Source organism: Centruroides sculpturatus, unplaced genomic scaffold (genome assembly GCF_000671375.1).
Source record: "Centruroides sculpturatus isolate CEXI.00-Female unplaced genomic scaffold, Cexi_2.0 scaffold1555, whole genome shotgun sequence".
Taxonomy (NCBI): Eukaryota; Metazoa; Arthropoda; class Arachnida; order Scorpiones; family Buthidae; genus Centruroides; species Centruroides sculpturatus.
This window is the reverse complement of record NW_019385729.1, coordinates 45,998-58,482: the sequence shown is the minus strand read 5'-3', so window position 1 is coordinate 58,482 and position 12,485 is coordinate 45,998.

Below are 12,485 nucleotides of genomic sequence, written 5' to 3'. Positions count from 1 at the left end.
TTGTGTCCTATAGTATATAAATATAAGTTATGCACATAGTAAAAATAGTTTGTTACATAACAATGTATATCTGCTTCTGGATATATATGTGATCAATGCAATGGCCTCTCCAGCAAGAGTAAAAAAGAAAAAAAAATCCTTCTTCCATTACTCGAACTACAACTGAAAAATTTCAATTAAGGACATAAAGATATTCTAAACAAAGTTTTCTACATGCTACATTAGAGTTCTTATATGTTCAATTCATAATACATTACCCATCTAATTTTTATTTCGCTACTTATCACTAAATTTTAAAATTTTCATAAAATTTCCTATTTAAGAGGTCAAATTCAATTGAAATTTAATTTAAAAAATTAATGTTGATTATTTTTGGAAATTATTGTTTTATAAAGTTTATTATTATTTTATGTGTTTATTTATTTTTTGCTATTATAGGAACTTGTAATATTGAAAATGTATCCTTAAATTCACATTTTTTTAATTTAATAAAATTGTATATTAATTTTGTTACGTTAAAAGAGACTTGGTGCATTTACAAAATGTTATTTTTATACGTTTTTAACGATGTGCTAAAATTTAACGTTATTTAATTATTAGCGGCTTCTTATCTTTATGTGTACAGAATATTTTTGTTTGTTAATATTTTCCTATATAACACTACAGATCTTCTAACTTCCACTGGAAAGATAAATTGATTCAGTGATTCAAATCTTAGTTTTCCTGATGAAAGCAAAATTTTCATACTTCAATCCAGAAGCACAAATACAAAATTATTATGATAAAAGTTTACTTATTTTAATTTTCTTCACAATGGAAATTATTTATTAGAAATTTTAAAAATTTACTTTATATTTTTTAAGAGATGGAAGTGTTTCATAAGACTATTTAGTTGAAAAATATATTCTCCTTTGAACTTTCAGTCGAATCAGATGCTATTAATCTTAAATCTTAATTGGATTTTTAACTAAACTTTAAAATTTTAAAGAAAAATATATTCGAATCCGTTTATTCAGTTGAAAGCGAAAACCTATCGTAATCCATAAGATTTTAATGTAGACGTTGTTATAACATATTATATAGATTTCTGTTTGTTATGATTTGTGATAGAGGAAAAACTGTATTCATGCTTTTAAATTGTAAATGTTGTGGCATTTCTTGTCTAATTTTGTTTTGAATCTTGGAAGCTTTTGTGTTTTTTTTCTGTTACTTACTTTCAACATGATTTGAATGCTTTCTATTATTCATTTATAAGGTGTAATAACAAGCAGTAGTTCATAACTCTGCATTACTGTAGAAGGAAATACTGATATACAGATAGAAAAGTAGACAGATAAGTTACAAAAAAATCTTGAATGGTGGAGTGACTGACTGTCTGCAATTGGAACTGACTTCTGTCGTCTTTCGTGTATCTGTTGGTGTTCATCTTGTACTATTGTAGTATAGCAATTTTGAGAGTTTTGGACTGACTTTCAAATCATTTCTTTTGTTAATACTTACAGAACAAGTCTGACAATTTTATTTCTTAAATACTAAAATTAATATAAAATGTAGAAAAATAAATAAAATAAATAATAGAGAATCGAAAAAGTTTTCTTAATAAATACTATCCGTTATCATCGGAATAAATGAATTTTAATTATTATTATTATTATTATTATTATAAATTATAGAATAATAAACTTAGTAAACTAATTGTTATTACTTATAGTATTTAATTTTATTAAATATTTTAAAGGTATTATGAATAATCTAAATATTTATTTAATCTTTAAAAATGAAGGATATCTTTCAGAATGACTTTGAAACTTTTTAAATTATCCTTCATAAAGTAGTTCTAAGACTGCTTGAAATATTTTTAAAATGTTCGGTAATAATCCAAAAATTGATTACTTTACCTTTAATCTATTTTAAGAGTTAATATTATTCAACTTCTAAATCTTGACATTAGTCAGTTTTGATATATGATCATTTACGTTTACTTATCTGAAAGTTCGAATATGTTTAGGAAGTAATAAAAAATAGGCAATCATCACACTAAAATATAACTCGAAAACATAAAAAGAAGGAAGAAACCTGCAATAAAAATCTCAAACATCTCTATACATTTTAAACATGATAAAAATCTTGAGAGGGCGAAAGGTGTGATGGATGAGCGTTGCATCCATTATACCTGTCATCCCTCAACGAGAATAGCCATATAGCAGCGCTATCAAACTATTGAATAAAGCATGCTATTTCCGTTTTTAAAACAGTTTTAATTATTTTCGAAAAATATCGTTTTTAAGATCATTTCGACTATTTTATCAAAATACGTTAAGATATCTACTGTCTTACATAAGAGAAGTTCTTAAATTTATATTTAAACTGGTATATTTACGGGTTTAACCATTTTATACTCATTGATATGGATCTAAATAGTTATAAAATGATTACAAGTAAATTATATATGGAAATTTTTGCTGTTTTCGGATTTATTTTTCAGCTTGGTGCGAGAATTTATAGTTCGTGAATTGGATTGATGGAATAAAACGACACAATACATGGAGATTTGTCAAGGGAAGTACTGTACTTCCCGGGAGGACTTCTGTGGAAAACTCTCCCCTATTTAGGTATTCTATATGTAAAGAAATTCCGAAAAACTCCACGAGACCAGCCCGTTGATGAGACGCGAATCCACGATCACAACGTGTTCAGTGGTTTTATCCATTTGGCTACTGATGGATTCGTATCTCAGGATTCTAATAATTTCTGTTCATTATCACTTGTAATAAAATGTTTAAAATATTTATGCAATTTTAATTGAAATTTAAAAAATATATATTTTTATTATTAGGTATCGTATAGTTTGATTGTGCGTGGCAATGCCATTAAGTGTTAATTATTAGCTCGTATATATGGCTACTTAAATATTAAAGATTTTCTATATATAGAAAAAACCTTATAAATGAACGACTTAGAATATTAAATATTGTGTTTTTATTAATTTGTGTACTACTAAACATATTAATAATTTTAAATTAATAGAACAAGGAATTATTAAGTGTATGCATAATATATTAACTATAATAGAGATATGATAAAAACACATTGTGTTTTATTTCAAATTGAAGAAACGCACTATCTAATAATAAAGAAAATTCAATTTGTTAGTAATACGTTTGAAGTTTATTTATATGATCATTATAAAACGTCATAATTCGACTTGGATTCTCTTCAATATAATTTATTGTATATTATTATTATATAATCCAATATAATTATCAATAACAAAATGTAGTTAATGACAAATATTTCTTAGTGAAATATAGATATATTTAAGAAAGTAAAGCAAAAATAAACAAACAAAATTTAATGAACGATGTCAATGTCCATTATGATTTTCTGAAAAACACTACTATCAAACAAACTTTAAATGGAAATTCACATTACGAACGCTTCAAGCAACAAAAATTGTAATTCAATTAGGAAAAATCAATTTAAATTACTCACTACACGTAAAAATCAAACAAAACTTTATCTTTCTCAAGCAGACATCTTTTTCGTTGTTAACTGACACATTTCTCTATGGTCTTATGTCCATGGTGTCATTTATCCTGTGCAAGATTTATGGGTTATATCATGATAAGTTTGGTTAAGCGTCAAAGTTGATCCAAGATTAAGTTTCATCTTCACTCACTATTTATCACTAAGAATTTCTGCCATTACAGCTGATATTGAGAAAATACATAAAAGAACAATTCATTAATTATTTATTGTCATTCGTAATACACATCAAGCGTAATCCTTAATTAACAACAAAAGAACTTTTTTTTTTACAAAATGTAATTAATTTTTATATNTGTAGAATAATATGTATAAAACTTAATTTTTCGTTTACTAGAGCCAAATTTACATTATAAATCTGTAATTTATATTAATAGTCAAAAAATAATAATACTGACAATGCATCATCATTAATAACAATTAAATTTAATATTCATTAGGAAGAATATCCGAGGATGGTTCATTTAGGATAAAAGATCTTTTAATTAATAATCAAGCGAACTGTTTTAATTTATTTAAAAAATAACACCTTAAATCCTTATAAGCGTAATTTTTATACTAGTAAATTATGAAGTATGTTCACGCATACGATGGTAATTTTATAATCATTAAGAATAATATTACTTGTAAAGAAGTAGAAAGTTAAAAAGGATTGTGAACTTTCGAAGTATAATTACAAAATTCTTTCTACTAAAACAATAATAATAGGAAAAAAGACAATTAAAAAAATTTATATTTTAAGGCGAAAATTATATATCTACATATTTAAATATCACGTTTTAAACACTCGTCTGACTTCACAATTTAGTAATTTGAATTTATCAATTCTATTGTTGATAAATTCAAATTACTAAATTGTGAAGTCATACGAGTGTTTAAAACGTGATATTTAAATATGTAGATATATAATTTTCGCCTTTAACAATTGTTTTTTGATGAATCCATTCAATGAATCTTCAAGAAGCTTCAAAACATAATGCAACAGTAATGTTATAGTTACTATTGTATTCTGTTTGAAGATAAACATAACAATAGTAATGTTATAAAAACAATTAAAAAAACAAATTTATTAAATTTCATTGAAAAAAATTTATAAATTTTAGGTAAACTTCGACATCAATCGATTCATCTTGAGAGAAGAAATCAATACATGGAAAAAACATACAGTATCGCAGAAGATTTTTTTTTAAAAAGAAAGTAAAAACAGTCTCAAACTTTCTCTATGACTAGAATATACAACGATAATTAAAATATTAATATTTATACAAATATGACAACATCCAGTCTATTTATTTATATAAAAAAGAATACAATAAATTCGAATATCATGGAAAATAATCAGAAATCTTTTCTGTTTAGAATTTCTTCTTCTAACAGTCGAAAAATTCTAACTAATGAATTATTAAGAACGCGAGAAAATATCAAAAAATTTTTAATTTAAACGTATAAAAATATTAATTTATAGAATTCAGCACTTTGATATAGCTTTAGATAGAAGGTAGTGGTATATATAAGGGGAATATAGTACATAACTAGATCAGTCATATCTATTCAGACATATATAAAAAGAAATGTTGCTCACATATACATAAAAATAGAAAAATAATGGCTTANAAAAATGTTTTAATCATGATATTGTTTGTTGTTTGATCGATTTATTTTTAGAAAAACAAATTTATTACATAAAAGAAATAATTCGGAAAAAAAATAAATATACTTTTTCATTGTAAACATATGAATATATATCGAATATATATTTGCATAAAGAATATATATTGTATGTTTTCTAGAAAACAATGTTAGAATAACAATATCAATGCCTATAATACTTAAAGGAATATTTTAAATATTTTTAAAATTTTTATATTTAAATATATTACGTTAATGCCACATAAGTGGTTGAACAATGCTTTATCAACAAGGTTAACATTTCTACTTATATTTACTAATTGTTTAATAACACCTCTAAAAAGAGAATTAATTACAAAAAACCTAACACGTGTTTACATTACTCTTTTTAATAGTTTAAGTAATAANTCTGAAAAACCTAATATATTAAGTGCTTTAAAAAATGTATATGATGCTTAAAAATAATATTTTAAATATATTATTATGTAAAATATTTTTTAAAATAGTATTATGTTGAATCCTTCAAAGAGGAAGGCTAGAAGAGGAATTTTAAGGAAAATCAAAAATATTTATTAAAAATTATTCATTCCATTGTATTTCTTGTATATTAAGAAAATAAATCTTTAAATAGTAAAATTTAATAAAAAGTAAAGAGTTTTAACACTGATTTTTAATTTTTACATTCTGGAAGGTCTAAAAAAAGGTAAGTGATCAATCTGAAAAGCCGTAATTTAATATACATTACCTGACAAAAAATTTAGATAATAGAAATAAATTATATCCATACTTTGAAATTATTCTAATTTCTTAAATAATAAAAGCATTATTTTATAATATATTAAACGTATAAAAATTAAATATATTATAAAATTAAATATTAATATATTTCAGATGATATTTTAAAATTTAATAACTTATATAATATTTGATGGAAAATTTCCTAAATTAATAAAATTGAAGACATAAAATTAATAAATAAAGTTATTATATGATTGCATTTTATCGATTCAATTTTTTTATTATCGTCATATAAGATAGAGAGCTTCAATATGTGATGAACTTTTATGTAATTTTTCAGTTCAGTTCAATAAATAGGAAATGATGAATCAATAGAAGTAGCTTTGTATTATATGAATTTAACTTCAATGGATTTCTTCTTCCCTGTTTCAGAACCCAATTTCTCGAAGATAGTCTATATCCTTCATCTTCTATCTTCTAAATTTCTTTGGATTTTTCTTTGGATTTTTCTTGGATTTTATGGATTCCATTACCCCTTAAGTTTAAATCATAATTGTCAGTTTAATCTAAGTTTGTCTATTATAAAATTTAATAATAATAGTTTATATATTATTATATCTGTTAAAAATTATATTTTTCTAACAATTTTAACTTCTTCGCCATGAAAATTAAATAATTAAAAAGTTTCTTTTATATATTATAAATGAGTAATTTGATTTTCTTTTAGAATACAGTTTAATTAAAATGCATTTTTTAAACATTTTTTTTACGCAAGAAAAATTTGTTGAAATATTATTCTTTTGTAAGTAATTTTATGAAAATTTAATAAAACATTAAATCGATAAGAGTTGTTTTAATGGGATTATAATATGAATTTATTATGCAATTATTTAGCACAAAAGGCAAAATATTATGACAATGGAAGCTAGCGAAATGATTATCCAGAATAATTCATTACCGGATGACCTATCAGACCAGGAACTATCAGTCTCTATCTTAACGTTCTGTACGAGCGTTAAGTAATGTGACAGTTTATCAGTTCGCTCCTTATCATTGGCTGTGGTGAGAAGAGGATTATCATTCTTACTACTTTTTTATGGATATCGATTGTAGTGATCATCCAAAGCCTCACTAACAGCACAAAGGGATCAATGTTTAGCAGAACTGACACACGGAGATCAATGTGTAGCAGAACAGACACGAAGTCTTCTTATCTTCCTTCCTCTGATGATCACAACGATTATCTGTGTATAAGTGGCAATGGCCTAACCAGCGTTTAGATGGATAAAAAAGTCGAAGAGAGAAATGAGAATCAATCATTCTAAATGACTAAGCTTTGACCATAACGATGTTTTCTTGTTACTGACGATATCAGTAACAATGATGCAGTTCTTAACGATATAAGATACATTTTTTCCTTTTGTGGGACATATTTATGAAAGCATAAAATTTTTAATATTAAATTTATCCCATACAAATATTTTATACAAATGTAACAAAATCATGCACAACTAGCAACATAAAATGCTTCCATTTAACTGACCCTTTTCCAATATAAACTTATTTATTAATACACTACGCCAACGTTTTATCCAAGTAATTCTGAATCATATATATAAAAAATGATATTAATATTTAACTCTGGAAATTACATCATATTAATCTGTTAGCTTATTAAACGGATTGTTGCCCCATATCCTCTATCACGCTAAGATACTTTATCATTCGATTTGTTATGATTGAGTTACACTTAACCACGTGGTAGTTAAGTATAACTCACGTGGCTAGAGAGCAGAGGGCGCTCAATCCAAGCTTGTATATCTCCAGTCAATCTGATCAGGTCGGCGTGCAGCCTCTAGATGCTCTCAGTCTGCCACTGAAGGCGTTGGAAAAAGGACGACTACTTACTTTTTCCTTTAATACAGGTGCATACTTCGTTTGCTGTGTGATATTGCTCTATCTATCAAACATTATATCACGATTCAGATGGGATAGTGTGCATATACTTAAAGAAAAAAATATTTTAAATGTGGACCACGTGATGGAGTTGTTGCTATTTATCGTTTTCGGTTTATAAAAACTGGAAAGATAAATTTCTGATTAAGTAATGATGGATATGGGAAGTGTGCTAATTCAGTTATTAATATTAACTACTCACAGAGGTAAGTTTCCGTTACTTTTAATTAATTTCTGGTTGAAGTCATTAATTAGGAAATTAATTTTTAGTTTTTATGATGATCATGTAATTTTTTAATGCTTACTTTTTTCTGTTTAAAACTGTTAATTGAGTTTTGATGCTATTTTAGTACATAAATTTATACACTTTTTTTAAGTGGTAAGAGTTTTGATGTGTTTTTTCCAGTTTTGTTTACGATTTTATCAAGGATGAATGTAAATCAGCTTTATACAAATGCATGTATTTAACGGATTACAGACGAACTTTAAAATATAAAATTTAAGTAAAACGTAAATCTTATNTACAGGCTTCTACAATAATAAATATTTATTTAGATAAATATAATTTCCAGCAAAAAATCTTCATTGAAAAACTACAAAAACATGAATTAATATCATAAAAGCATTCGAAAAGTTGAAGTAATTAAATTCAGTTTTACATTATATTTAATTAGATTTAGTTTTCTTATTTCCTTCAGGCGCATTTTAGCTTTATTTTATACTGTATCTACCACCTATACATTTTCCCTCAAAGCCTAAGAATTATTTTAAATATGTTTTACTTTAATTAAAACTCTGTTTGCATAGTTACAAACGAAAAAATATAACATAATATATATGAAATCTTTATACACAGCATTACTCTTCTATCTAATAGCAAGCAATTTTGAAGAAAATCTAGTGGATGTTTACCTCTCCAGCTTGAATACACTTTGTACAATAAGAAAGAAGTGTTATTCGAATTTAAAGAGAGCCACGTGGCTAGATTTATAAAATCTATTTTTCTATTCAAAAGGAATGACGATTCAAAAGCATTTTAATGGAGAATAACATACAATAAAATTTATAAAATACAGATTTAAAACATTTAATATCCTTTTTATTTATTTTCTGTTTATATAATATACATAATTTATATTTATATACTTTAATATTAAAATAAATAAATAAATATATATATATGTGGAAGAAATTATTATAATTTATTTGTTGGTGTAATGATAAAAATTTCATGGCAAAATTACCAATAATAAATGTCACATGTAACATCTAAACATTAAGCATGCATTAGTTTCTAATTCACGTGTCAAAGATATTCTTCTTCAATTCGTAATTATTTAAATGATGTACGTTGTAATTATTTAATAATTGTTTACTTTTAACCGATTTGAGCTAGTTAAATCTTACATCAGTTATTAACGAAGGCATTATCATCGTATCGCATTGCCGCGGCCAGTTGGGAGAGAACTGAAGTCAATTTCCTTAAGCTATAGTAGGATTAATGGGGTTGAAGAGCAGGAAATTGTTGTGCAATTGCCAGTTAGATCATATTAGGCAAGTGCAGTCCATGCACAGGAAACGCATTAGGATATTTCCTTCAACCTTTCGGAGACACGCACGCTTTGCTGATATGGCATTCTTGGTTGAAGGTCTTCTTTCCATTTCCCTAGTCAGTTCACATACTCCAGTCCGTCAAAAGTGATGGAGTTGGATGAAGAAAATGCTACGTGATCATAATGAAAATTAAGAATCTTTTTGCACCGTTATCAGCTGCAGAACACGATTCTTCAAAAATGCGGGTTATAATAGATATTAGTGAATGATTTGCCTGTATCCGTGAATGGAAAACGTTAGTTATCTTTGCATTCCAGGAGACGAAAGTACAAAGAATATTCTGATGACATTGTCGGGGTTTGTAAAAATCTCGTTTCTTTATTTGTTTAAGATTCATTCTGCAAGAGTTCGTCATATCTTTTGTCAATAGAACATATATTGATTTTGTATTCCCCTTTTCAGGCTATAAGTAGGTTAAAACCTGCAGAGACAACTGCTTGTTATCTAGAATTCTCCTGTCAGTAGCCATCGTTGCATTGTCTGCTATAAATTCGTTCTACGTTTATGTGTTAAAACTCTTAAGAAAACATCGATTTTAACTACGTGGTTGGACACACAAAAAGAAGAAAAAATAAAAATAAAATAGCGTACGGTAAAGTAAAAAAGGGAAAGAATAAGGCCACTAAATTCAACTCAGCCTTTTAGTTTTAAAATTGTATTGATTTATTCACTTTCAATGTTTGGTTCTTAAACAGAAAATAGCATTTTACCTATCGGGCACTTTATTTCAAATGGATCAGATGTTAGTGGCAAGTGACACGTTTTGAAAGTTGTTGAGGTCAATATACTTAAATGACAAACGTTATTGCATTCTTTTAGGATAGAACACGACTGATGTCAGATTCTATTAAGGTTTTTAAAATAAAAAAACAGAGATAAAACTGAGCTCTTACAGCCATTGCTTATTACGTTACTTAGAAAACAGGTTTGATAACAAGATTTTAGACAATTTTCAGTTTCATTATCAAAGTAGCATTACTTTTTCTCTTACCATAATGAGCTTAAGCATTAAAATGTTAAAATCAAGAGATTATTTGTTGGTTTAAGGCTAAAAACAACAACAAAAAAATGTTAAATAGTACGAAAGGATCGAATTTCAAAGGAACAAATATTTTAAGCTCATTATAATAAAAATTGAAAATATACTAAAAAAATCCTAAAAGTTTAGTCAATTTACTACAAACATTATAAAAAAACGAACAAAAGCTTAAAAAATCGGATAAATTTGCATAAATTTCTTCGTGAAATTTTATTATCATGCATTACCGTAAGCAGATAAAAATATAACCGACAAAACACTATAAACGACTTAAAAACTATATAATTAAATTTTATAAAAATAAATATTTATTTAATTTAAATTAATTATGTTTGTAGTGAAATCAGTAAATGAGTAAAGAATTAATTACTCTTTACTCCTTTAGCGAAAGTGTTAATTACTGTCACAGGATTGTTTGTTGATGTCACATGATGGATGACCATGAAGTCGATCTTAATCACTCTCCACAGGAGATGCTAATGTTGGAACACCTGCTTCATTGTGGACGTCTTGCTGCCATTACTATTTACAAGAGAACTGGATATTACCAAAGTTAAGATTCTTAACTCATTGAGGAATATAAAGAATATTCTAAAACTTTTATATTTTTAAACATAAAAAATAACAGGCAACTTCACCGTCCATAGGAACTATTGTTATATAACCTATATATTCTAAAAATAAACTTTTGCTTGTTATGAATGTAAGCTTCATTAGGCTACTTTATACAGTCAAACGAAGCTTATGATTTATAACTATAAAAAATATTTTTATTATAAAGAAGAAGAGTTTATATTTTATTCAAAAAGAAAAAATAATAATAATAACTTAATTTCGTTTAGTTTTATAACCAATTAGTATCTCTCTTCGAATAATTAAATTATTATTTCAAAGCTGAATTTTGATGAAATTAAAATATGTTTTGAACAATACATAATGTTTTTACGGCGATGAAAAAATTAAGTTAATGTTAAAGAGCAATGTCAAGTTTGGTAAAGTAAGATAAAAGATGATGAAACTAGTTAAGGTTCAAAGTCCTATCATGTTCTAATGCTTCAAAGTTTTCGTTGGTTTCCGTTCGCTCCATTTCACAATTTCTAGTAGATGCAAAAAATGGAAGGTATCCTCCCAAAGGGATATTGATGTCAATTCTTAATGATATAACATTTTTTCAGTTCAGATAAGAGAATTTAAAAAATATTTTTAAGATAAGAAAGCTGACAACGAAAATTTCTTTTCAGATACAAAAGAGTGAAAGTTTAAAACTATTTTTTTCCATTCAGTCAAATCATTTATTTAATAATCAAATTAAAATCCAATCATATGATATATAATTTTTAGAGAATTCAATTTGTTTCGCTCACATTCATAGTCAAGTAAAAAGAAATTACTATTAGGCTATGTAAATTGGAGCACGTTTACGATTCGAACTTTAAATAAATATTAATGATATAAAAAGTTAAGAAAGTTAAGAAATTTCGTGCATTTTATAATTTATATAAAAATTATTTGAAATTTTAAAAAATAGTTTCTTAAAACTAAATAATTTACATGCAAATTAAATATATTAAAATTTATTCTTGTGTAATATTCATAAATTTCATAAATGTTTTTATAGAACCTAAAGAGAATTGAAATTTTCTAGATAGGGAGCTGTGTTAAATATTCCTCCGTAAAATTTGTTTGTTAAAATAATCACAGTTCGGCTCAGAACATTGAATAATCCACTAACCCCATAAGTTTATTATGCTAGACTGATTTTGAAAACGATCACACCATCAAATCGAATGCGAAATGCATTTCCTACATAACATTATATCTTCAGAAGATTTGAAGTATCTGCTGCTTCGGGGTAGCTTTTTACGGTAAGACGTAAACATTCACTGCATAAGAAGTTCTGGATTCCAATTTACTGACACTATAGAATGCTAACAACAAGAGCATCTTGAGAAGGTTTCGATTT